At 34.9% G+C, this 25,162-nt stretch overlaps 1 protein-coding gene and 1 non-coding gene across 4 annotated transcripts in view; both read left to right on the top strand.

The window, feature by feature from the left end:
• Nucleotides 1-25,162, top strand: part of LOC118184155 (calcium/calmodulin-dependent protein kinase type II alpha chain-like) — a 219,313-nt gene that overhangs the window by 42,037 nt on the left and 152,114 nt on the right. The window lies entirely within an intron of this gene.
• TRNAR-GCG (transfer RNA arginine (anticodon GCG)) lies at nt 24,514-24,586 on the top strand. Its single transcript has one exon. It is a non-coding gene; the product is annotated as a tRNA-Arg (tRNA).

Below are 25,162 nucleotides of genomic sequence, written 5' to 3'. Positions count from 1 at the left end.
AGAAACATATGTAGTAATTTTATGCATCGCTTCTATTACTTTTTTAGAAAATCCACAAATTTATTTTGTTTAATTTATGTTTCTGCTAACAAAATGTTCTCTTTGGAACCTACGTATTACTTTTCCTTTGCATTTACATTATTTACTTTCCTTATAAATGTTGTTACAAAAGTCTTGTCTTTTTCCGAATCATTTGTAGGTAACTGATTCTACCGTTTCTTGTGGTCATGTTTTGTCTTGTCCTTACGTTTTTCTTTCTACTGTTTTTTCTCTTCCGAGTATGGTGACACTGGGGCTCAATCTCTTGTCTCCGCCAAAGAGATCATTTGTCTATCTGTCTGTGCCCTATCCCACTTGACCATTCATTACCAGAGTTTGTCTCGTGCGTTGACGTACACTGTGGAAATAGGAGTTGGAAAAGCGAGAGGGTAGAGTAGAAACAATCAATACCACTTCTATTTGTATGCATGAGTTGCGCCGCTGTGGAGTAAATTGTGTACAAAGTAGCGAAAAGTCCAAACCGAGAGATTCCGACCGTATCTACATTTTACTGGAAGTAAATCGCCATTGCCTTTTCGTGTTTTTCATCAAGATGTAATATTAAATATTTGAATAAAAACTGAATTTTCAAATGAAGTGTTTTAACACTAAATACCTGAAGAAGGCGATCAAAATGTATTTATTATGTAAAACCCTTTATTATAACAATGCAGTCAGAATAAATTAAACCACCTTGTCTAATACATAAAGCTAGTTTTAAATTTTTCATTAAATGATGGGATTTTGAAACACATATTGCAGACTAAGTTGACAGATTTTTCACAAGTAATTTGTTCATTTAATGCAGTGCTCCGCAACCGGTGTGCCATGAGTAGGATATAGGTGTGCCGCAATCAAATACATGTATTTGACATTTTGCAATTTTTTATCATGTATTTACTACACAATGACAATTTTTTTTCCTTAATAATGTGTATTTTAAATGTTTTTATATATTTCACTGTTGTGTGGTTGTGTGTGTGATTGTAAGTGTGTCAGCATTTGAATTTTTTCGGCACTTCCTTGATAACTCGGAACTCTTTGGTGTGCCACGAAATTCCAAAAAGATTTTTTGTGCGTCGCAGGTGAGAAAAGGTTGTGGAGCACTGATTTAATGTACTGCAGCTCGTCTCTTATCAACTTTTTTTTTTTTTTTTTTTTTTTTTTTTTTTTTTTTTTTGTGTGTGTGTGTGTGCTTGAAGCTAGAAATTATTAGGTTTAGAATATATCGAATGGAGGTACTGTAACAGTTAATTCTATTTTTAGACTTTCCTGTCGTGCAGTCTTCGAAGGTTGTTTCATTTTTGTCTTTGCATATCTGTTGTAAATAGGATACAAATCTGAGGATTATGATGGCCGTGCATTTGCTATTAGATTTTACACAGTAACTCCTCTCAGACAAGATGAGCAGTGTTTTACCGGTTACTGATCCTACTAGTAAGTCTATGACTCCAGAAAATTAGCTTTTTGAATAGAGATATCTCTAATTATATTTGTAGTATTTATAATGTTTCAGTGCAGAAATCCGGAAAAATTTTCTATTTACATTCTCTTTTCCGAACTGAAAGAACACCAAATATTTCAAATTCGCTTTCGCCGCAGACCTTTGAGAACTTCTTCCCCCAAAATTGTGGGCATGTTTCATGCAGTCTTTGAAATATATTGGCTTTAAGGAATTTGAATATTTATTAATGGAAATTCTACCAAGAAACCTTAACCATGCAATGCCCTTCGAATAAACTATTAATTTTGTTTCATTGATATTTCTGGAGTTTTAAAATATGACAACAACCTTAGGTTAACGTTGCGTTTATCGGTAAATTATATACCTCGGGAAACTGAAAATTATAATGAATATGACGGGGTGTATTTTATAATATATTATTTAACTTTAAAGTTTCAATACCTAAAAAGTGCTTATGTTTCTTAATATATATTTTAACTTATTACGTTGTAGAGTGATTAAGTTTGTGGAACCAGGAGACATGAAAAATGTGCAGTGCTCTCTGTCCGGGATTCGAGCTCTAGATTTCTCGATTGCTAGGTGGACGTGCTTCCAATTACACCACGAAGACACGCGGTAAGGAGGAAGGAAATATCTTAAAACCTGAATTTTTGTAAAATCTTTGTAGAGTTTGTCTTTTTAAAAACATTTCAAGAACTGATTATTTATAAGCTTTACTGTCTATTTTAAGGTCTTTATATTGAATATTCAAACGTCTTGAAGAAGGTGAAAGTAATTAATGTGGTATATGCAATTCTTAAACGCCGCTCCCAAACGTGTTCTGCCAAGACCGTCGAATACTGGGAGTTTGACTCGAGTTCGATCTTAGGCGAGCGGGCTGGCTGCAAGTTGGTTTCTGTGATTTTTCCCATTTTACCGCGAATACGAGCTAGTTTCCCAAAGCCCTCTACAAAGGCATCCCTTTCCTTTGGGCCAGGGTTTCCTAAACTGTGGGTCGCGACCCAGAAGGGGGTCGCCAAAAATTTTAGCTGTTTTGATATTTCTTTAACTTATTATAATAATTTTACAATTACCAAATATTTTTACACAATATATCTAAAAATAGATAAAGATAAGACAATACTGTCAAAGAAAAAAACGAAAACGTTTCGACGCATTCTTTTTATAATATAAACGTTTCATTTTCCTTGCTTTGCACTTGACGCTATCATTTCGTCTGTTATTTAAACTGTTATTATGTTTTTACTGTTATTTAAAATTTTCACATTGTTCTTTGTCTTAAAATTAGAAATTAAAGTTAATGATCTAAAACTTCAATAGTATATTACAGTACAGCTTTGCAGACTCTTAGACGGTAGTATAAATGCCGTAACTGGTTTAAGCCGAGCTTCTAGACCTTGCTAAGTCACAGAAGCTGGTTTAGGAGTTTTGGCATAAAGTTGGAAGTTTCCAACTCTATACCGACATGGTATAAGAGATGACCGAAACGCAGTCGCATGGACCTCCGACCTAAAGTTCTACACTAATCAGAGTTATATGTCCACGTGACGGAAAATAGTCTACCATCCACCGCCAGCGGCATTCACTGTATCAATGATAGTAATATTACAACGCTAAATTGACAATGTCATCTATACAATAATTGTTACATAATAATCCGTATGAAGAATAAATATACGATCAATTAATAATTACATTGTCATTAATAGGATCTATGTATAAGAGATGACCGATCAGAATGAGCGTTCGAAACCTCTTGAGCGTTGCTGTAGATACATCCACGCTTGCGCAAATTTAGCTTCTCTAACTGGCTACGGCTTAGATCCTGTCTGGCAGGTGTGAGCGGAACTCCCGCATTTTAAGCACTCAGCCTCTATGACATTTATTATACCATCGTATGAATGGAACTTTACATTCCTAAGATCGACTGTGCATAGAATCGACTCCGGTGTAAGATCGACACGGCGTAATACTGACACCAGTATGCGATCGACTGTGCATAACGTAAAAAAAAGGATTACAAGCAACAGCACATCATGATCATGATGGAAAGAATTTGATTAAATTATTATTTTTTAGGGTTCTTGCATAGGTTTTGATACCGTGCTGCATTTTTGCGATAGAGAGCAAATATTAATTTAGGCGGACACTTTTCATTATAATTGTGACACATGTGCAGAATTTGAAATCGTTTTTTTTTTTTTTTTTTTTTTTTTTTTTTTTTTTTTTTTTTAATTTCTCGAATTTATTTCGTTTATCCTTTTGGGCTTGTACGAGAGTTTATAGTCGTATATAATGATGTTATATTCGGTTACAAAATATATTTTCCATAAATAAACATGGCGTTGCTGAAAAGCTGTACATCTGAAAACTTGTCGCTCATTAGTGGCCCTCGCTTTGCCCCGAAGTAATCCGTAGTTTGGATTCTTCGTCTGACTAGCCTTTCAAGTTCCTCCCCTTTTCCATTCCCTCGGACAGCCTTTCCTGGTAATTTAAATATCGATCGATGTAAACTCACTTCCAAGGAGAGGGAAAAGGAGACTGCTATTTCCCTGAAGGCCCTTATCCCTTGCTCTTCCCTTTTGCGAGTTTTTGATCAGATGCCGCTGGCGAAAGTAATTTTCGGTGTATTAAGATTTGTCAGAAGTTGCAGCTTCCAGCTGTCCCAGCTCGAACTGTCTTATTTGTTTCATCGTTTTTGGACTGTTTTCGATTGGGCTTACGTCATCGATTCGCCGTTATTTGTTTCCAGTTTTTAATATATGCACTTATATATGTTTGTACGTCTCAGTTAAGCTACAGTTCTTAATATTGTAGCTTTTGAATCATAAGCATGTAAAATAACAAACTGAATTTTACATTGTGCAAATATTATGAAAACTTAAAATTTTGGAAGGTTTTATTCAATTAAAAATGGTGGGAATTCTATTCAGGTCACTCAACCGTGTAGCGACAAGCTTTCTGTCAAATATGGTTTCAGAATAGGTGTTACTTGATTAAAATTCTAAATTTAAAGACAAATTATGCTAACAAAGAAGCCAAACATATATAATTAAGAATTAAAATACTTCGATATACAGTTGACTAAAAAAGTGCTAATTATTGCGATAATTTTATAAAAAAGAAAGCTTTAATGTGTAAATAACTTTAATATGCAAGAAAGCCCCCCCCCCCAAAAAAAAAAAAAATCCTTGCCACTGAAGCTATAAATATTCCAATTTTTTGTAAAGAATAAGAGAAGCTTTATCCTGCTTAGCTGCATATTGTGAAATCTGAAATTTATGAAAATCTATCAAGAAAACGTAAACCAGGAACAAAAAGATTAATAAGCCACTCAGGTTTTTGTTTAATGGTGTTTATTAGTGATGAAGGAGTTGTGTACGTTACTTAAACTTAATGTGAATTTTTTTATCGATCATATTTACTATTTAATAAACATATTTCATTAGTTATTTCAGTAGTTATAGTCTACAGGAAAACAAGTAATTCTATGCAAACGGCAATATAGATGGTAGTCTGAAATAATATAAATATTTCATACAACTATTGCAAACGAAGATAAAAAAAAAAAAAAAAAAAAAAAAAAAAAACTGAAATCACCTACCTGCATGATATTAAACACGGAATCGTTGCGCCATATATAAGCAGGTATACAAATAAACAACTGAAATGGAACTGTGTATGCTAGGCAGTGAAATATGAATCAGCAGAAAATAAAAGCTCAAAGCTTTCAAAATTACTGTCTTCAAGGTTATGTATAATGCCTCTAGCTAAAACAGAAGCTATTATCTGCCATATATCAGAGATAAAGGATAAACAAATATATCATGCCGTGTAGTAAAGATATAAAGAAGAGATGCTCTTTTGCGTGGAATTATTTATGGTCTCCAGAAGTGGCCAAAAATGAATTTGCACTATGAATGTGTAGTATGGAAAAATATAGCAAATTTTTTCATTAAAATCTGAGTGGCTGCAATTTAGCTTTATGCGTGCTATATTTATTAAGGTTAATACATGTTTTTAAAAAAATATCTTTCCATAAGCAATTAAATATTTACGAAAAACTTCTGTTTGCTTTTGAATTTCTTAACGGATGGCTGGTCGGTTAGTTTTGACAGTGCATGCAAGGGTTAACTTAGCTATGGATGCCATCATGAGATTTCCTGTTTTTATATCTGGAGAACAAATGTGATGGTAAAAGGTGGAACAAAGGAGCCATAATTATATTCTAGTTTGGAAAATTACGCGTGGATTAAGCGCACTTATTGAGTTTCTCCCTGTAAGAGTTTACCCGAAACAATGGAAAATTACTGTGATATGCTATAGGCATTCATTATATTCACGACGTTAATTTTGAATTTTTGAAAAATTTTAAGTAGCATTATCATTTGCTGTTCTGCTATAAGATGATCGAAATGGAATTGATATGTGAATAATCTCATGCTTAAGCTTCCATTGCTATCTCATTTTCTCGTTTTTGGAATTATTTTATGTTTCTTTTTGTATTAGATTTTTATTAGACTATTGTCTTACTCAGTTATTGATCATGCAGAGCATCGAGGGCTATCCGTCTAACAGGAGTGATGTTTGAGTGAGATGTCTTTTAAAGGGAAAAAATACTTGTTCGTATTTTTTAAATACTTGTAAATAATAATAATACTGTATTACGTTGTAGGATTTCCCTCTGTGTAATTCGAAGTTACTGTTGGAAGTGAAGAATCTTAAGAACTGAGAAGCGAATAATCGCTTGAGTTCGTGTGACAGGAAACAACAAGATAGAAGGGTAAACTAGCTTGAATTTAAGAAACTTTATTTAAGAATTTAAGAATTAAACTAAACTAATCTTAACTAAAGAGATATAGCCGAAGCTATCAAAATTCTAACAGAGTTGGCCCCTCAACGCTACTTGACTGCAAAGCTATCAAGGGCCTAAAGTACGGCCGACCGTAATAATAGCTTACGAGAGAGTAGTCTAAAAAAGGCGGACGCGTGCAGCCAGAATATCTGGTATCTTTCTCTCTAAGACTGTAGAACTTCGCGGTTATATACCGCTCTTCTTCATTATTATTCAGACGTGATTCTAAAACTACGTTCTGGCCGGAACTGGTAAGTGTAAGTAAGAATCGATAGGAAAGGAAGTTTAACTTAAAATTTGACTGTTAATAAAATTAACATAATCCTTACAACGTTACGTATGAGGGCGAATTACCAATGTTTCATATTCACTGGTCGTCTGTATTTCAAATTGGCCTTTTTTTTTTTTTTTTGTTAAAAATGCGTAAGAAGTTCCAAAAGGTCCGAGCACTTTATAAGATAAAGAACTAATAGAGAAGTAACTTTGTCTTCGTTTCCTTGTCTGCTTGATCAAATAGAAATCTAAAATTTGCGATAATTATAATTTGTGAATATGTTATTGGCGTTTTGTATAAATTGCATCAAAGTCTTTCAGTTGTAAAACGGAAAGGAGACCTTAGGAAATTTTAGAACTCACCACTTATCGCCCAGTAATAAATACTTACGACAGTTGCCCAATATATTTATAAGATAAAGATATAAAATAAAAAATATATAAATCAAAATTATGAGTTAAATTAGCAATAGTCTAATTCCCCCTCTTTATTCTAAAAATCGCACATTTCTCTATCAGTCTATCTTGTATGATTTGCGTAAAGCTGGTGACGTAGCTAATTCGGAACCTGAACTCAAAATTTCGAGAATTGAAACCGTTCTAATCTAAACCAAAACTTTCTCTTGGTGAACCTCCATGCTGGATAACTGCGCGCTTTAGCTTTTGACTCTTCCACCCAATACGTTACTTCGCTACCTTTGCTTTGTTGTGCTGCTAACTACGCCGTTATTTAAAATGTGATACTCTAAAATTGTGGGCCGCGTATTGCTTCCATGATCATGTGTGATGAAAAATATGTTTTCTATAATTAGTCCATGTCCAGCAATAAAAATTGTGTCCAATTCGGCCACATCTGTCTATAAGTCTCTCCTTCGAATTTCATTTTTCTGACTACGCAGTAAAATCTCTCTAAGTTATAACGCAGAGAACCATCGCCAGTGCTTTGCAGCTTTCTCCTAGTCATCTTATATAAAAATCATATCAACGGATTCTCAGTTTAACCAATTAAATTGCTGAAAGTCATAGTTTATGCTACCTCTTCTAAGAATAACCCATGAGCTTATTAGTGGCCAGTTAACTAAAATCGGAAACATAGTAACTCCTTACCGATGAAAGGGCTAACTGATTGATGGAAGTAGGACAACCATTTCCCTGTGAAAATCCTCCCTTCACTTGGATGTATAGTTTTCAATTGCCTTAATTTTATTGTTATTTATCTCCTTTTCCAGATTTAAATTCCTCCTCGTGAATAACCTTGGTTGAGTCTCTGATGATAGAATAACTATGCCGAGAGCCATTCCATCATTAATCGGGATCGTACTTGAAGGAGAGAGAATCTTAAAATCTCACACTTATGTTTTTTTTTTACCACCAGCACATCGGACTGGAGTATCGAATCAACAGATTTTGAATGCATCCATTTCTCAGAGATAGCGTACATTTCTTGTCCAGAATTTCCATATGAATTCAGCGACTGAGCTATGAGCTTTGATGAACAGTTATATCATCAGTGGAGATTTTTTAATTAATTAATCAACCAGCTAAAGTTAACTCGTTAATATTTTATCTATTCTTTTTCTGTTTAGTACAAAATCGAATATTCTGAATTTGGACTATTAAAATAAAAATGTGCAATGCCTAACTAATCGTAAAGCAAAGCCATTATTTCCCCAGTAGGAGGGGAATTGCAGAGCTTTCCAACTGAAACCCCGTATTACGAAAATTGCGCTACTTGGTCCTTTGAAATGAAGCCAAGGGTTGTTTTCGCATCATTTTAGCTTAAGTGCCTCATGAATATTTATTCTCTCGGAATATTTGGTTTGGGCATTTTACTTGGTCCTTGTTGTAACATTAGCCACATTCTGTCATTGACAAAAGTGGGCTGCATTAGTCTACATTGGATGGAGGAAGATTTTCAGCTTATTAATGGGAGTGTTCAAGAGGTCACTAGCGAGTGAGAATTGATGTGTGTAACAAAGGACTGGTAATCTTTTGGAGCAGCTCCTCTCATTATACCATATTACTGCTCGCGTACACGTTATTGTACTACGTACAGATACACATTATTTTACCATATAACTATACGCTTATGCTACCATTTTTAGTTTTTCCAATTATTGAGGGAAGTAGTTCTAATATACCGGTTGTAAATGTAATTTAAAGTTTTCATTTAAGTATTCGTTTTATAGAGTGATTCTTAATTGTGGAACGCACTTTAATTTGAAAGTTGTATGTTAAAGGCAAGAGCATATTATTATCAAATGTAGTATTTTGTTTCATAAGATGATACTGATATTTTCTGCCTAGTTAAAAAAAAAAGGGGGTGGGGAAGTTTCGCGAAAAGGTAGAAACAAATTCTCTGTGCTTTTATGATGAAATATTGCTGGAAAGTGCTAAACGTGCTAGGAATTTCCAAAATGTTTATTATTGTTTTCCTTAGCTCTATGGGTCTACAAATCTGATGAAATGCTGCTGGTAGAGTGGTTAACGACGTTGGCTGCCATACCGATGGGAACAATCTTCGAATTTGACGTTGGCTGCCATACCGATGGGTACAATCTTCGAATTTGGTGTTAGGGAAGGAGAGATGGGAGGTGGTCTCCTTCGAAACTGAGCCGAGCTGCGCAGTTAGGAATAGGTTAGAAACGGGCGGAACGTAAGAATTTCACCATTAGTCGTACATGTATAGCTGCGCAGTTAGTGCAACAAGACTATAACTGTACGGCCAACTGTGATTGTTTTATTGTCATTGTTTTTACTTATAACCTGCTAGTAAACGTGTGCTTTTATTTGCTGCTGATGATACATTGTTTGCAATATGCTGCCATCTGTTGGCAATCCTGCTGAAATTATTCCGTTGTATACATACTGCGATATACTGTATTGTACTGTGTTTCTTTTGCCGGAGCAGTACTTCCCAGTCATTACCTTGTATACATGGAACTACGCCCGTGGTTTTCTTTCCTCTGGACTAACGTTTCTTTCAGCCAATCACTAGCTTACCTGATTGTGGCTCACACGTGACCCAGTACTTCATTGCAGTACATTCAGTACTTCATTCGTTGACACCACTGTTTCTCTCGATGGACCATTACTCTTATTCTCACTACTCTGGACTTATGTAATTCTCTGAAATGCTATCTTCATCCTGAAATGCTATTTACACGTTAAGACATATATTTATTAGTCATAGGGCTTCGGCATAGGAACTTGTGCCTCGTGGTCAGCGGCCATCTAGCAGACTAGCGGTGAAATTCTGGTGTCACACTCACTTGTAACTACTTGTATTTGAGCGGCACTAATCATATACTGGATGCCATCGCTGTCTTTGGTAATTTTTATTTAAACCGTTCGATAATAAGCAACAGAATAGTATGAAGTCATATTGCACTTCTTCTCCCCCGCCACCGATATCTGAGGGGCTACTATGCTCAAGGGATTTTAAATGCTACAAAAATGTTACACATATAAAGCATCTGTGCCTTCTGTGGAATTTTAACTCAGTAGCATCGATATGACAGCTGGTTTCGCGTAACCATCGGGTTCACTACAGTGGCGTAGTAATGACATAATAACAAATTGATGTTTGTGAAGAATTAATTGATAATTATATAGTAATTCGTTATTAGGATAATTATGTTATAAAATATAGGACTTCAAAAGCTTTTAAGGCTGACCAAGCCTGTCTTGTAACTCACTGGGAGATGCCACCCACGGTTTGTGAATCACCCAGTAATTAGAGGGATTGAAACTTCCAATTTTAATTATTGATTCCATACATGTTGGCTCATAAAGAGTCCTCCACAAAAGCATCCTTTCCTATGCAAATAGTTGCTTTGTATTTTATAAGACTCATTAAATTATTTAGCAGATTATATTAAGACATACCAAAGTTCTTATGCAGAAAAGCATTTTAAAGAGTCTTCAATTATTTGTTTAAATAGTCTTTTATATAAAAACTCATCTGTGAAGTCACTGACAAATTACAATACAAATACAAGTAGTTACAAGTGAGTGTGACACCAGAATTTCACCGCTAGTCTGCTAGATGGCCGCTGACCACGAGGCACGAGTTCCTATGCCGAAGCCCTATGACTAATAAATATATGTCTTAACGTGTAAATAGCATTTCAGGATGAAGATAGCATTTCAGAGAATTACATAAGTCCAGAGTAGTGAGAATAAGAGTAATGGTCCATCGAGAGAAACAGTGGTGTCAACGAATGAAGTACTGAATGTACTGCAATGAAGTACTGGGTCACGTGTGAGCCACAATCAGGTAAGCTAGTGATTGGCTGAAAGAAACGTTAGTCCAGAGGAAAGAAAACCACGGGCGTAGTTCCATGTATACAAGGTAATGACTGGGAAGTACTGCTCCGGCAATAGAAACCCAGTACAATACAGTATATCGCAGTATGTATACAACGGAATAATTTCAGCAGGATTGCCAACAGACACCGCATAGTAGTGGTGCTTTGTATTTAGAAATTATTTTGTTCCTGGAAATCGTTCGAACTTTAAACTGATCGAAATCTAATTCAGTTCTCCTTATGAGAAATAACGGAAAATGAGACCGTTTCTAAATCTTAAACGATATCCATTTTATTAAACTAAATAAAAATAAGGCACTTAAATTTTCTAAATAATAAAATGAAACATGAAAATTGCACTTACTTTGCCTGTGTAGATTGGTGATGTTTCGTGTGATTAATGGATAGGAAAAGAAAAGTTGCTATTTAGAAGGAATTGCTTTTCGTGAATAAATCAAATAAATATACTTCTGGTATTCTGTCTCTTAGAACTAATTGAAGGATATGGTCATTCTCTTTTTTCTCTAAGGGAAGGGGAAACTTTCAAATAATAAAAGCTGGAGTTACGACTTTTTCGGATGTTCTTAATATAAGCCATCAGGCTGTTCCTGAACAAGTTTGCTTCTGTTCATCACTGTCATGTTAGGGTGCCAACTGTCATGTTAGGGTCAACAGAAGCCTGTATTCTAGCTTAAATAGAACATGGTTCCTGAATTTCAACACTGGAGCTTTTCTTCTTGATCCCGTTTTCTTTCTCCGACTAAATTTTTTTTGTCATTTTTATTGCTGATTGTGATTAGCAATAAAATGCAAGCTGAATCAAATCAGCAGTGCTTAAAATCACAGTCAGCAATGCTGAAGTTCTATGATTAGTTTGGGCGCATGATCATCATTCGGTTGCCACTTTCCACTTAAGGTTTTTTTTTCGTTTTTACACTCTTCACGGATGTGATAGTAATAGGTAAGCATTATGTACTACATAACGAACACACGAACACGTGAGCGTTCTCATTTACTAGCAAAGTGTCCTTCATTTCTGTCTGTATAGTTGACCACTTTGTAGAATTAATGGAAGCTTTGGTTAAATCTTTGAATCAGGATGATGAGGAATTTAAATATTTCTGAGATTTTTTCTATTTCCATATCAGAAGCTAAAAAGAAAGAATATTTATCAGTCCACTCAGAAAGAACACTCAGAATGACAGTTTCGAAAATGTTCTTCTGAAATTAAAAAATGGAATCATAGCTATCATTCCAAGATGTTACACAAAAGTTCCGTGGAAATATCAGTCGTGCAAACTATAAGAGCATAGTCGAAAAGATGGTTGAAAGATTTTCAAAAACTGGGTTGCTGCTGGGATGTTCTGTATAAAATGGGAGCGATTAGTGATGAACACGGTGAACAATTTTACCAACAGATATCTTATCACGAAGTTTTTGCTTCCGTGCAAAAAAGATTAAGTGGTTCATGTCGACTGTTATTAGCCCATCAAGAAAGAACGATGCACGTGGCGAATAGGAAACTACTAATTTAGCTCATTAAAACATTTCAGAATGTATTCTGACACTGTAACATATAAATAAATTGTGATGTAACGTATGCAAAAGCATTTTTGTAATATAAAAAAAAAATAATATTTTTCATTGTTACTGTTTTCATTATCGTCATTCGCGTAAACCCTTTGGATTTATCATTTCGAGTATCATTAGAAAAATATGCAAAATATCGCATGGAAGCTTAAATACGGATATACAAACCAGGAAATAGGATGCGAATATCTGATAAAGCATTCAAAGTAGAAGCATCGTGTTCCCTTTCTTTGAATCTTTCTCTATTTACATTTTTTACTGTAAAAATAACTACTATTTTGGTATCATTTCCGATTTGAACTTGCTCGCTTTTAGATCTAATGCAATATAATCAAATATATAGCTTTTAAATTATATAAATGTAAAATAATTATATTTATATAATTTATAATATATTAATAATTATACATACATAATGTTATTATGTATGTAATTTTATTATTACATTAGATAAATTTATATTAGTAATTAATAATAATTAATTAATTAATTAATAATATTTATAATTATTAATTATATTTATATTATTAATAATTTTATATAATTTTAAGTTGTATAAAATATAGCTTTTAAATTGTGTTATGCCTTATGAATGATAAAAACCAGTTCTTTAAAGTCTTATTCGTTAGTATTAAGATTAGTTATGATTAAGCTTTATTAAAAGGAGTTTTTTAAGGGGGGCTAAACAAGAATTTTTTTATTTTTTTTTCCTGAAGAGAGAAATTGGTTCATATTTATGCTTCTTATCGGTAAAATCAGGCACGAATCTCGAACAAAGTTATTTGTTCCCCCTAACTTAAACACTAGGCCTCTGGTGGACGCTTTTATTAACCCTTAAATGGTTAAGTGACGTGTTCACAGTAACCCAAGCAATGATGAAGTATTTCATATTTTTTATTTGAAAACTGTGCTCGCTTTTCTTTTTAACCCTCCGATTTTTTGTTATGTGATAAGCAGAGAATGCATTTACTCTTCTGACATCTAATTAACTTTCTAACTAAACCGCGAAAGTACGTGTCAAAGTGCCTAAATTTATGGAACACCTTGTACTGTGGTTGAAAATATCCATTTTATGTGGACAACATTTTTAAACTACCCCACTGAAGTTTCAGATTTCTCAAGGACTTTAATTTTCTTAAACTAAACCTAGATTACTTAGTTTGCAAAATCTCAGTGTGGCTGAGAACGTTAATGTGAATGTAAAATGAGTGAAATGGTAAGTATAAGCTATTAAAAAAGTATCTGCTTTGTTTAATGAAGGGGGGAAATGAGTCGAAAGAAATCGATATTTCTTTTCGTTTTTTCGAAAAGAAAATAAATAAATAAATAAACTCCTTTTGAATTTATAACGGGTTACATACACTCCTTGACAATCTTTTTAAAGAATAATAATTTTTAAAGAATTAATTCAAAAGAAAAATGACATTTCCTGTTCCAAGGATAACATTGTTTGTGCTGAGATTTGTTAGAGTATATTAATTATCATAATTTTTTTTACCAAATTGTGTTGTATTTAGTTGTATTAAATTTATTGTAGTTTATTACGTTATTATTATTTGGTATATATTAATCAAACACAAAGCATGCAGTTATTGCAAAGTAATTATAGCTAGAATCGGCACGCTTCGACTGTAAGCACGAGATTTTAATATACAGGGTGATTCTATGATCATGGGACAAACTTGGAGGAGTGGCTGAGTGTACTAAAATTTTTTTTATAGAAATGTAGGGTCTGAAGTGACGTGTTAAGGCACGAACGCAAAAAAATGACACGGGAGAAAATTGTGTTTATTTAGAAAATCAAAGCAGTTTCTTTGCAGCAATACAGCAGTAAAAAGGCTGACATGAATCTAATGTATGGCGCTGCTAATGAGAACGGCAGAGAGAGTAGTTTGCACCAGAAACATCTTCCGAACAGGCAAAAACATGCCGAAGCATACAATGTTCGAGAGATTGCATTGGTCCCTGTGTCAAAACGGGTCATTTGGCGCCAACTCTGGCAATAGGAGTGGAACAAGAACTGTATGACCACCTCGCATGGAAGATTCCATCTTGAACATTGTGGATGAAATACCCCACACAAGTACAAGAGTTATTGCACATCGTCTGCATTCGAATCAGTCTGCCGTTTGGAGAGTATTGCATAAAAAACAGGTATTGTTAACGAGTATTTCGCAGGCCCATACTTCCTGCCTGCACGTCTCAATGATTCACGTTATCGTATTTTTCTGCAAGAGATTTTACCGGCATTGCTTCAGGATGTTCCGTCTGTCGTTCGTGATCGCATGTGATTCCAGCATGATGATGGATCATTCCATTACGACCTGTGGTCCGGAATTACTTAGAAATGAATTTGTCGGGGCGATGGATTGGGCGTGGTGAACCAGTTCGATAGCCACCGCGTTTGCCAAATTTATCCAACATGGATTTCTCTTTGTGGGGGCATCTGAAGAGCATCATTTACGAGATTTCCGTTGATTCAGTGGAGGACTCGTTGCACGACTATCCACTACGGGTGCAAGCGTGCGCGAAATGCCCTGTCATTTTCAAAGTGTTCGCTGATCCCTTCTATGATGCTACCAAACACGTGTTACTGTTGTTGATGGTCGAAATTTTGAACATTTTTCGTAAATACTCTTTTGCTGCAAAGAAGCACTTTGCTTTGATTTTCTAAATGAACACATTTTTCCTCCCGTGTCATTTTCTTCGTTCGTACCTTAACGGATCACTTTTGACTCTACATACCTATACAAAAAATACATGCTCTAATACGCTTAACCACCCCTCCAAGTGTGTTCCATGATCGTGTAATAACCCTGTAAACAATGCGTTATTTATAAAAATTTGCTCAATTGAAGAAAACTACTTATTAAGCAAAATAGTGAAAGGGAAAGTATAATGCTGTAGCGATCCCGAGAACCAATCAAAGCGCTCGCATCACGTAGTTCAAATATCAAAATATACCAAAGCATATAGCGCTTTTGCGATAGCGGTGCGGTATTTGGCTGTCATGTAACAGATTCACGCTCGAAAACCAACGTCATTTTTGATCGCCAAGGGCATTGAGAACTCATATGCCGCACCACCCATTAGTTGGCGAAACAAGCAAGTAACAACAGATCGAGAAGCGCAAGCGAGCCTCACAAGCTGTGACAATAGATTGTTTTGTAATTACCGTGAAACCACTTTGGTTTCCATGCAAACCTAAGGTTCTTTCTCTGAAAGTAATCGCTTTGAAGCGGTGCCACACATCTCACAATTATAGACAACCAACTTTTGGGAACAAATGTGAATCCACCATTGAAATAATTCTCGGTTCCCCTCCCCTTCCTTGAAAAATTTCGGATTGTTCATTTTTCAACCAATTAGCTTCGTAATTTCATTTCGTGGTTGTTATGGTGTGCCTTTTCGATTCGTATGCTAATCTTAATGTACCGCAATTAATGAATGTTTCATAGCATATGACAAAGCGAAAAAATTGCGCAATAGATATGTTTTTCCTATATCTTTTTATATGTGACAATAGCTTTAAAGTGTATGATTGTCGGTGGCATTCCTTGTATTATTTAATTTTGTTTTCATAAATATTACTTATAGGGAACCACTCATTTATTAATTTATGGATCCCTTAAGGGTTCCTTATGAGACTGCTGCAACTATCGCTCCGTCTATTAAAACAACTCAGGCGGAAGTTTAAATAACCTTTTTATTAAAACTTCAAACTTAACAATTTGAAATCTATGCAAATTATTAAGTTTGAAGTTTACTATTTAAGTCGTGCTACTGGCGTGATTTTAGACTAATATAAAACGTAAATTTAAATTTAAAGTAATTCACTTCGGAAATTCACAAACCAGTTTTCTAGCAACTTGGCTAGCAAAAAGCTAACGCCCGTCGAGTAATTCTCAGAGCTGGGCGAGGAAATGTTACGATCAGCGTCGTTGGCAAAGCTCTCTCCTTAATTTCTTAGAAATCTGTTCCAGTACACATGTAGCAAATTGGCGTCCTGGTGAGAACTGGCGAAAGGAGAAGTGATAGTATAGACAAAATAATAAGGTACTGTGTTAATTGATATAAATCTTACATAGTCATTTTCAGAGGAGGTCGTCTTAGAGGGATGATCTCTATAAACGGATTCCCTGTTACTAAAAAGAGATTGGCTCAAGATTTCTTGCTATTTGTGATATTTATGCGTTTTTGGAAAGACATATATATCTCTTTATATTTCTGTTCAATTAATGACATGAACTGAACAGTTCTGTGTTTTTAAATGATCATTAGCTCTAACTTTGAAAACTGATTTAGAAAATTTGAATTCAACAATTGAAATCGTATATTTTATTTTAATGTAAAGTATAATACCACAACTTCACATATAGTAATAAAATATAATGCTTCTTGTGAACTGAAATATAAATATGCTTTCTGCTTTATGAAACGAGCTTTCTGCGTATAATCCCCCATGTGAATAAAGCGTTTAAACTTTTCCTTATTATCGATTTTGGTTTAAAGAATTGCGTAATCTTACAAGCACTATTTTCTCCAGATGCTGACATAGATAGTCAGAGATTCCCAAGGTCTTTCTTTTGTTATGGATTATAAAAGAATTTTTTTGTGCTTTTGTCTCTCTTTTATGGAGTGGAAAGACTGGAAGAGAACGTTTATGACAACGCAGTTGTATTTTCAACCATTGTGTTTAAAAACTTCTTAGTTCTAAATACTTCAGTAACTTAATTTGGAGGAACTTGTGAGTCTAGCAGTATACTTATTCATGGAAATAATTTTTGACCTAAAATGTCAAAACTTTATTACTGGTATTAATCGTCGTATTACAGAAAAATGATTTAAAAAATAATTGAAACGCAAAGCATATAATGTGTAAGAAATTCAGTGAAATCGCAGATCAGGAACGCTTCGTCACAAAAAAATCGGTTCACTAACAAATTATGTGAACAACAGGTGTCTCAAATGCTGAACGATGTCTCGATTTATGAACATTCAAGTCGGCAACAAAAGATTTTCAAAAATTTTTGTTTTGTGGTAACCCTCCGACAAAGAATTAACACTCAGGGATTTCTAGAAACCTTTTGCTCAGCTTTCATTAACAAAGCGTACAGCGATAATCTTACAGGACCACGATTTCGAGATCGAAAAAATCATGACCTGATTGTTTTACAGTTTTTACAATGATAATTTTGAGTTTTGCCAGTAATAGTATTTTTATTTATATTGCTGCTTTCTATGGGTTCGAGGATTTGAGGTAACTGATGATGACACTTGATGAAGAATCAAAATACAATTTACTCACCAGTATTACTCAAGACAGTTCCAAAACACGTTTGCAATCGTCGAAGAGACTGCGATGAACACGCTGAAACAGTCAGCAACACAGCCTTCAGGCTATAACTGTGAAGACAGTGTCACAGCAAAGCACTAAAGTACAGCTCTCAACTCTGTAGATTGCTCTCAAGCTAATCTCTGATTCAAGACAGTGCTACTACTCCCCGTACATGCAGGGTGTATATAACTTTAACTTACTTTCGAGAATATTCCTGAGAAAATCGCTGAAAAGGCGTTCTAGAATGTTCTCGCTTCGTCTATGACATCGCTAATTTCGTCGCCAATCCCTCATTTATTTGTCATTTCCTGGCAACTCTAACCCTGCTCTGCGGGGAAGCTATCTTGCCGCAGCTGCGCATTTCGCAACAATATTGTTTTGTTATCTATTATATTATGTCTCTAGTCAAACCCATGGCTTTTAAATAAACATTGATTCCAAGCCACATGTTGTTACTACAGAAGGCTACTGAGGTCCTTACTAAAGAACCATTAAATGAATTCCACAGTAAAGAACCGAAATATCTTCAGAAGCAGTAACAAAAGATAATTGTAAAAGACCTGTTTTCAGAGGAACAGGACGGAGATAAGATTTTGGTTCGCGAAATTTGTGCAAAATGAGGTAAAGTTCCGTGTAACGATATTAACCTGATAAGTATTTTAAAGCATAATACCATGTGCCACTACAGAAACATTTAAAAACGTAAGCAATAGCATATCACATTGGGCAAATTATGAGTGAAACAGAAGCATAGCGAGTTTCAAAAAGAGTCAAGTTGCGCTAAGTGATAAAGCATGATAGATACCTGATGTTTTAATGAAAGGAGGCTTCTCATCCGAGCAATAACATTTCTTCCTTTTCTGTTTCGCAATCACTTTCCATTTATGCCGTCCACTTTCCTTCGTATAGTTATGATAGAATTCAATTTTCATCTTTTTATCTTCTGAATATTATGCTCGCCCATTTTTTTCCCCCTCTTTAAATCTTAGGTTTAATGATTTCCATTATTTTTGTTACGAACTGATGCTCAAAGTACTGCATTAAACTTTAAATAAGGAATCATCTGTGCTTCAGGAATGGGTTAAATGTTTTACATTTTTTCCTATGGGAAAAGTAGCTTTGGTTCACGAACAGTTTATAACGACGAGCGCAATTAATTTCGTGAACCGAGGTTTCACTGTTCACAAATTTAGGCACAAAGAAGTCGCCATTTTTATATGTAAGAAAATATAGCTGTGCCTTTATATCTGACGATTTGATATCCAGTTTCAATTACTTTGGTTTTCAGTGGGACTAAATGAAAAGAAACTTCTAAATTATACGCTAACAATGGGCTGTAACTTTTTGAAATGTAGTAGCTTAAACATGCGGAGATATTGTCGTCTTACGTTCATAAGCGCATGCGGCAATGGTGCTTTTCTGGGTCCATTTCCGTATGATTTTTCAGCATTTCAGGGGGAAAAAAAGAGGCTATTCACTAAAAACTTTGGCCAGGGCTGAATTAATTATTAAGCAATACAAGGTCGTAAAACTTCTAGGGTTCAGAGGTGGAAAATGCATAGAGAATTTTTTTGCAAGAAAAATTACGAAGCGTTTCTTCCTTTCTTTTCCGTTTCTTTATTTTTAATTCAACAAAAAGTGAAAAACTCAAGCCTCGTTCCTGGAATTAGTTGATTTTTAATTTAGATTTGCTGCTTTGAGGGATCAGATTTTTATGAAATTTTCCTTTCATAAGAATGTATCGGGGACAAAGAAATAAATAAATCTGTAGAGGAAAGAAGCATGTCATCTAAAATACAAGGAATTAAAAGGAAACATGTGAAATATAAGTCTAAAAAGAGAAGCCCTAGATTAGCATATTTTATATAAAATTTGATTTTGAATTTTATATGAGATTCACACCAATCTAAGATTTCTGCATCATAATTATTGTTACTTACCATTTTTAAGAAATGAATAAAAAAACTGGTGAAGTTACAAACTGAGAACGTTATAGGTAAATATAGAAAAAGATACCAATTCAGAAAGTCAAACAACAAAAATCAGCGTTATACAAAAAGATATGATGCTAATTTAATCCGATTTATTTACCACACAGATAGGAATTATTCAAAAATTTACAAAATAAATAAATAAGTAAAATGAAAATAAATATAAATCCTTCTTGAACGAAAAAAATGTATTGTTAAACCTTAAAACAAACAATTATATCTGAAGTTTCATAAATTTGTTCAACTATGTATAATTTTTTTAAAAGGTATTATTGCTGGATTTTTTCCTTTCTCTATCCCTAATTTTAATAAAGATGGGTTGGAATTAGGGTCGTTAACTAGCACAGAAAGATTTTTTTGAATGTGAAATGCCTCTAGAAAATCCAGTTCACCAATGGAAAATGTGACATCTTTGCCTTCAGCCTTTAAAGAAATTATGTTTTAGTTCTGGTTTCATCAACAGATGGCGCCAGTAGCTTATCTCCTGTCCAAGCTTTCTTATCTTATCTAATCATTGTATCTCTCCTTTTCATTTGCGCTTTTGCAGCTGAGAATGATGGCTCGGTAAAACCATCGAAACTAGTCCTGTGAAAATTTGAAAATATAACTCTGATTTTTGTTGTTTGACTTATAAATTAATACTTTCTGGTGTTAGGAGGGGGTTAGGTAAGGTAATCAAGCGTACTGTCAAATTTTATGTAAAAAATTGTGTTGTAATCTGAGGTGGTGGAGTTTGTTGCGCGGAAATTCAAAGTAAAAACTTATGGTTCTATTTTTGGGGTTGTGATGAATAGTAATCTTGATTTTTTGAAATAAAGTATAGTATTAAATCATGTTGATTAGTGTTATGTATTGAGGTCTTCTTATTTAATAATTTGAGTTCACAGTGTCTGTATTGAGGGCGATCTTATGGTTTCGGATAAGATATTCGGTGAACTCGATAGTGAATTAAAATTCCCATATAGCAGTTAAATAGGGAGTATGGAATCCCAAACTTTAAATCATGAATGTAATATTTATTTGTCATCAATAAGTAAGCAGAAACCAGAATCCCTTTTTACAAAACCATTTTCAGGTAAGGCTAATAAAAGAGGCGAAAGAAGTTATATTATATCGTAATTATAATTTAAAAAATGTTTCAAATATTTATGTACAGGGGTTGGACAAAAATATGGGAACACCTTTAAAAAAACATGTTTCTTTGCTTAATATGGTGTAGGAAACCCGTTGGCATCCAAAACAGCTTGCAGTCTTCTCGGAATGAATAAATACAGTTCCTGTATGTTTGCCAAGGGAATATTATACCATTCTTCCTGCAAAACGGTGGCAAGTTTAGATAACGATGTTGGCGGTGGATAACGTGAACGCACTTTCCGTTCCAATGTAGACCACAAAGGTTCGATAATATTCAGGTCTGGTGACTGTGGTGGTCAGGGGAGATGGGACAACTCATCCTCGTGCTCAGAAAACCAGTCCTGGACAATGTGAGCTGTGTGAACAGGGACTTTGTCGTCTTGGAAGACACCATCACCATCGGGGAACAAAGTTTGTGCCATGGGATGAACTTGATCGGCCAAAATGTTCACATAAGTCTTGGCAGTCATGTGCCCTGACACAGTTATCATGGGGCTAGCAGAGAACCACGATATGGCTGCCCAAACCATAACAGAACCCCCGCCATGTTTCAGTCTTGGCAACAAGCAGTCTGTATTATAGGCTTGAGATGGCGTTCTCCAGACGTAAACTCGGCCAGAAGTGGGAAACAATGTGAAAGAAGACTCGTCAGACCATATTACTCGCTTCCACTGCTCTATAGTCCAGGCTTTATGACTTAAACACCACCTTTTCCTGTTACGGGCATTAGCATCACTGATGAGTGGCTTCTCAATTGCAGCACGGCCAGCAATTCCCTGTTTATGAAGCTCCCTTCTAATTGTTTTGGTACTCACAGGGTTCGGTAATACAACATTCATTTCAGCAATAACTTTTGCAGCGGTGGTCTTCTTATTTTTCGTCACAATTGCCCTTAATGATCGTCTGTCACGATCACTCAGGACACACTTTCGTCCGCGCTGTGATTTAGCAGATGATGTTTTTCCGCTTTTCAAATATGCGGAATAAATCTTCGATACAGTACCTCTTGAAACACTAAACACCTCAGCTACCTTGCTTCGGAAGCACCTACCAAACGTGCTCCAACAATTTGCCCAAGTTCGAAGTCTGTTAACTCTGACATAATGCAATGACAACCTCACATAACAGTACTCCGACAACAACTGAACTGTTTAGCACATTTACGAAGTTGTATAGGTGGCGTCAGTAGTCAAAAACGCCAGCGCCACCTACATATTTCATAAAAATCAATCTTTCTTTTCAAACATGCATTTCACAAGGTGTTTCCATATTTTTGTCCATCCACTCTATCTGGAGTAAAAAATCATACATGTATTTTTTGTAAAACTAGTCAAAATCACGGGTTAAAATTTGTCCTAATTTAAACAGATTTTCAATAAATGAGCGGGTAGAAAGTATTAAATAAAATAATATTTGTTTCAGATGTTTTTCTTTGGGGTGTAATATAAAAAATTTGTGAATGAGAGAGATGGAACTGATTCATTATGAAATTTTAGTTACACAATCTAAGTTTGGATAGGCTTTAAGTGTAGTTCAAAATCCAAAGATAATCTTTCTGTGAATGTTTAAACTGGCCCATATATAAATTCAAATATTCTTGATGTGTTTCTAAATTTTCGTAATTACAAAATAGCATTCAAAGGTGTCGTAGAGAAGTCTTTTTTAATGATAAGAATTTCTCAAAGAGAGAGAAAGGTCTTACAAAATTTCTTTCGTATTTAGATACCAGATTCTTTGGTCAGGCGGAGGTATACAGGTGGAGGAGGCAGACAAATTTTCAGTTTGGAGCAAGCTGCAGAGAGTTGTCGCATGGCGTTTAATAGGTTTGTTAGAAATGTAAGGGGGATAGGATTTTAACTTCTTTCTTAGAATCAAGGGAACTAAAAGAAGCGCATGATATTCTAATTAAGCTAGTTCAAAGAATTGATTATAAAAAGGAAATATCTACTTTAAAAAAAGCGAGAGTGTTAAAAAAGAGGTCTTTAATATCTTTAAATACTTTCTTGGACAACAGTGAGCTACTACATGTGGGAGACATTTAAAAAATGCCAGCTGACCAGGGTCTGTGAAACTTCAGGTAATTTTGCGTAAGAATCGTCCTGTTACAAAATTATTGAGTACATGGAGGAGTACAATTTGTTAACTTTGCGATGAAACAAAAATATTGGATTATAGCAGTAAAAACTGCAATACTCTAAAAAGTGGGAAACTGCGTTATCTGTGCCAGATTTTGCTCTGATTTTTCGAAACAAATGACGGCAGACTTATCGTCTGCGAGAATGTATCCCGGAAGAGCATTTCTTAGGTGTGGTACTGATTTTGTTTGACCATTTTTGATCAACCCTCTACGTGGTAGAGAATTTGAGCCATTGAACATGTATACATTTGTGTGCTTTGCAACGAAACCGTCCATTTAGAGTTTGTCAGTGCTCAGGCATGTAATGCAGCATTAAAACAATTCATCGGTCGACGATGCATGGCAGCTGAAATATTCAGCGGTTGTGGAACGAATTTTATCCGTGCAAAGCATTATTTAAAAGGCTGTACAAAAGAAAAAAGAGACAATTGCTAATTACTTAACTAATGAAAACGTTAAATGCGCAATGAATGTTCCATCGGCCTCTCATTTTGGAGACCTATAGGAGACAGTCGTTAAATCTACGAAGTTTCGCATGAAACGTGTGATAGGATCGCAGATTCTTATTAAGAGAAGAGTTTTCTGCATGCCTGTTGGAGACTGAAGCAGTATTAATTTTCATCTTTTAATGGCTGGTTCTGTTGACCCAAATGATATTTCTGTCATTACACCCACTTCGTTGTCGGTTTCGAAAATGTGTTCTAGAACCTGATTTTATGAATGAGTGAATTTCCTTACGTGAACAGTGAAAATTAGTTACACAGGTTTCCCAGTCGTTTTGAAAGGCGATTGCCAAAAGATACTCGACTCAATTGTAAGTGCACAAGTGAAAAATATCCATTGGTGATTTACATGTGAATGATTTAATGCTAATCAAGGATGAATACTTGCCGCAATTTAAGTGGGAAATGGCAAGAGCAATTCTCATATGTAAAGGATCTGGTAATAGAGTAAGAACAATGAACTTAGTATTCAAATGGAATTTAATGTTATCTTTCTAATATTTAGAATGAACACCTTTATGATGGTGACGTTTTTCATTTTAAGCTATGATAAGCCAAATAAGAGTTTTAAACACATCGTAACTGATCCGTCGGTACGAAAATCCACCAGAAGAAGATTGTGAAAAATCCTGGGATACCTACTAGTGATAGTGTTCTCCCCTCATAATTAAAATGCTAAAGTTATATGGTTACTCTTCATGACAGGATCTGTGGCTGATTTTGAATGTATCCCTACCAAAGTCTTGAACATTCATAACTCGTTAAGAACAAAACATAAGCAACAACGGAAAGAGCAATAAGTCAGATATCTTAATCCTTAAAAATAGCGTTATTTAAATGCAATGTTGTATAAGATATTCCTCCCGCCGCCTTAGCATGCCTTCGTGGTGTAGTGGTCAGCACGCTCGACCGCGATTCGAGAGGCTCGTGGTTTGAGTCCCGGCGAGGGCAGTGCACATTTTTTCACCTCTCCTGCTCTCGAAATAACCTAATATATCTACAGTTGAATAAAATTTTGGAGAAGTTCTTTCCAAACTTTGTTTGGATTGGCTGCCGTGTAGCTGTCAATCCAAAGCTCCCAAAGTCCAATCCAAAATCAGTCTAGGTTCCAAAGTCAATTCAGAGCTGTCATTCCAAGTCATGTATAGCTGTTAATCCATTCGTCAGTGTTTGGGTTGGGTGCTATGTGGTGACCCTTCTGGGGGAAAAAAAAAATTAAATTATTCAACTTCTTTTTTTTCAGTAAAATGTTCCAGTATTGTAAATTATTTTTGGAGGAGTGTGGAACAGAAACCTTTGTTTACTTAATGTAGTTTGCAGTTTTTAGTTACATTGGTTTTTATGGCCATTTGTTATATTTAGAGTTTGCAGATGAATTTATGACATGTTTTTGATAATGTGTTATATTTTTCCATTCCATCAGAACAGGCTGAGAATTAGTGTAATCTTAGCTAATTTTATAGTTACAATGTCTTGACTAGCAGCAACTTTCAGCTTACATGAGAAGGTTTTTAGGAATACGTTAAG

Source organism: Stegodyphus dumicola, chromosome 2, assembly GCF_044657685.1.
Source record: "Stegodyphus dumicola isolate Sdum_Otavi_A_Nest chromosome 2, ASM4465768v1".
Taxonomy (NCBI): Eukaryota; Metazoa; Arthropoda; class Arachnida; order Araneae; family Eresidae; genus Stegodyphus; species Stegodyphus dumicola.
This window is presented reverse-complemented; position numbering and strand designations above follow the sequence as displayed.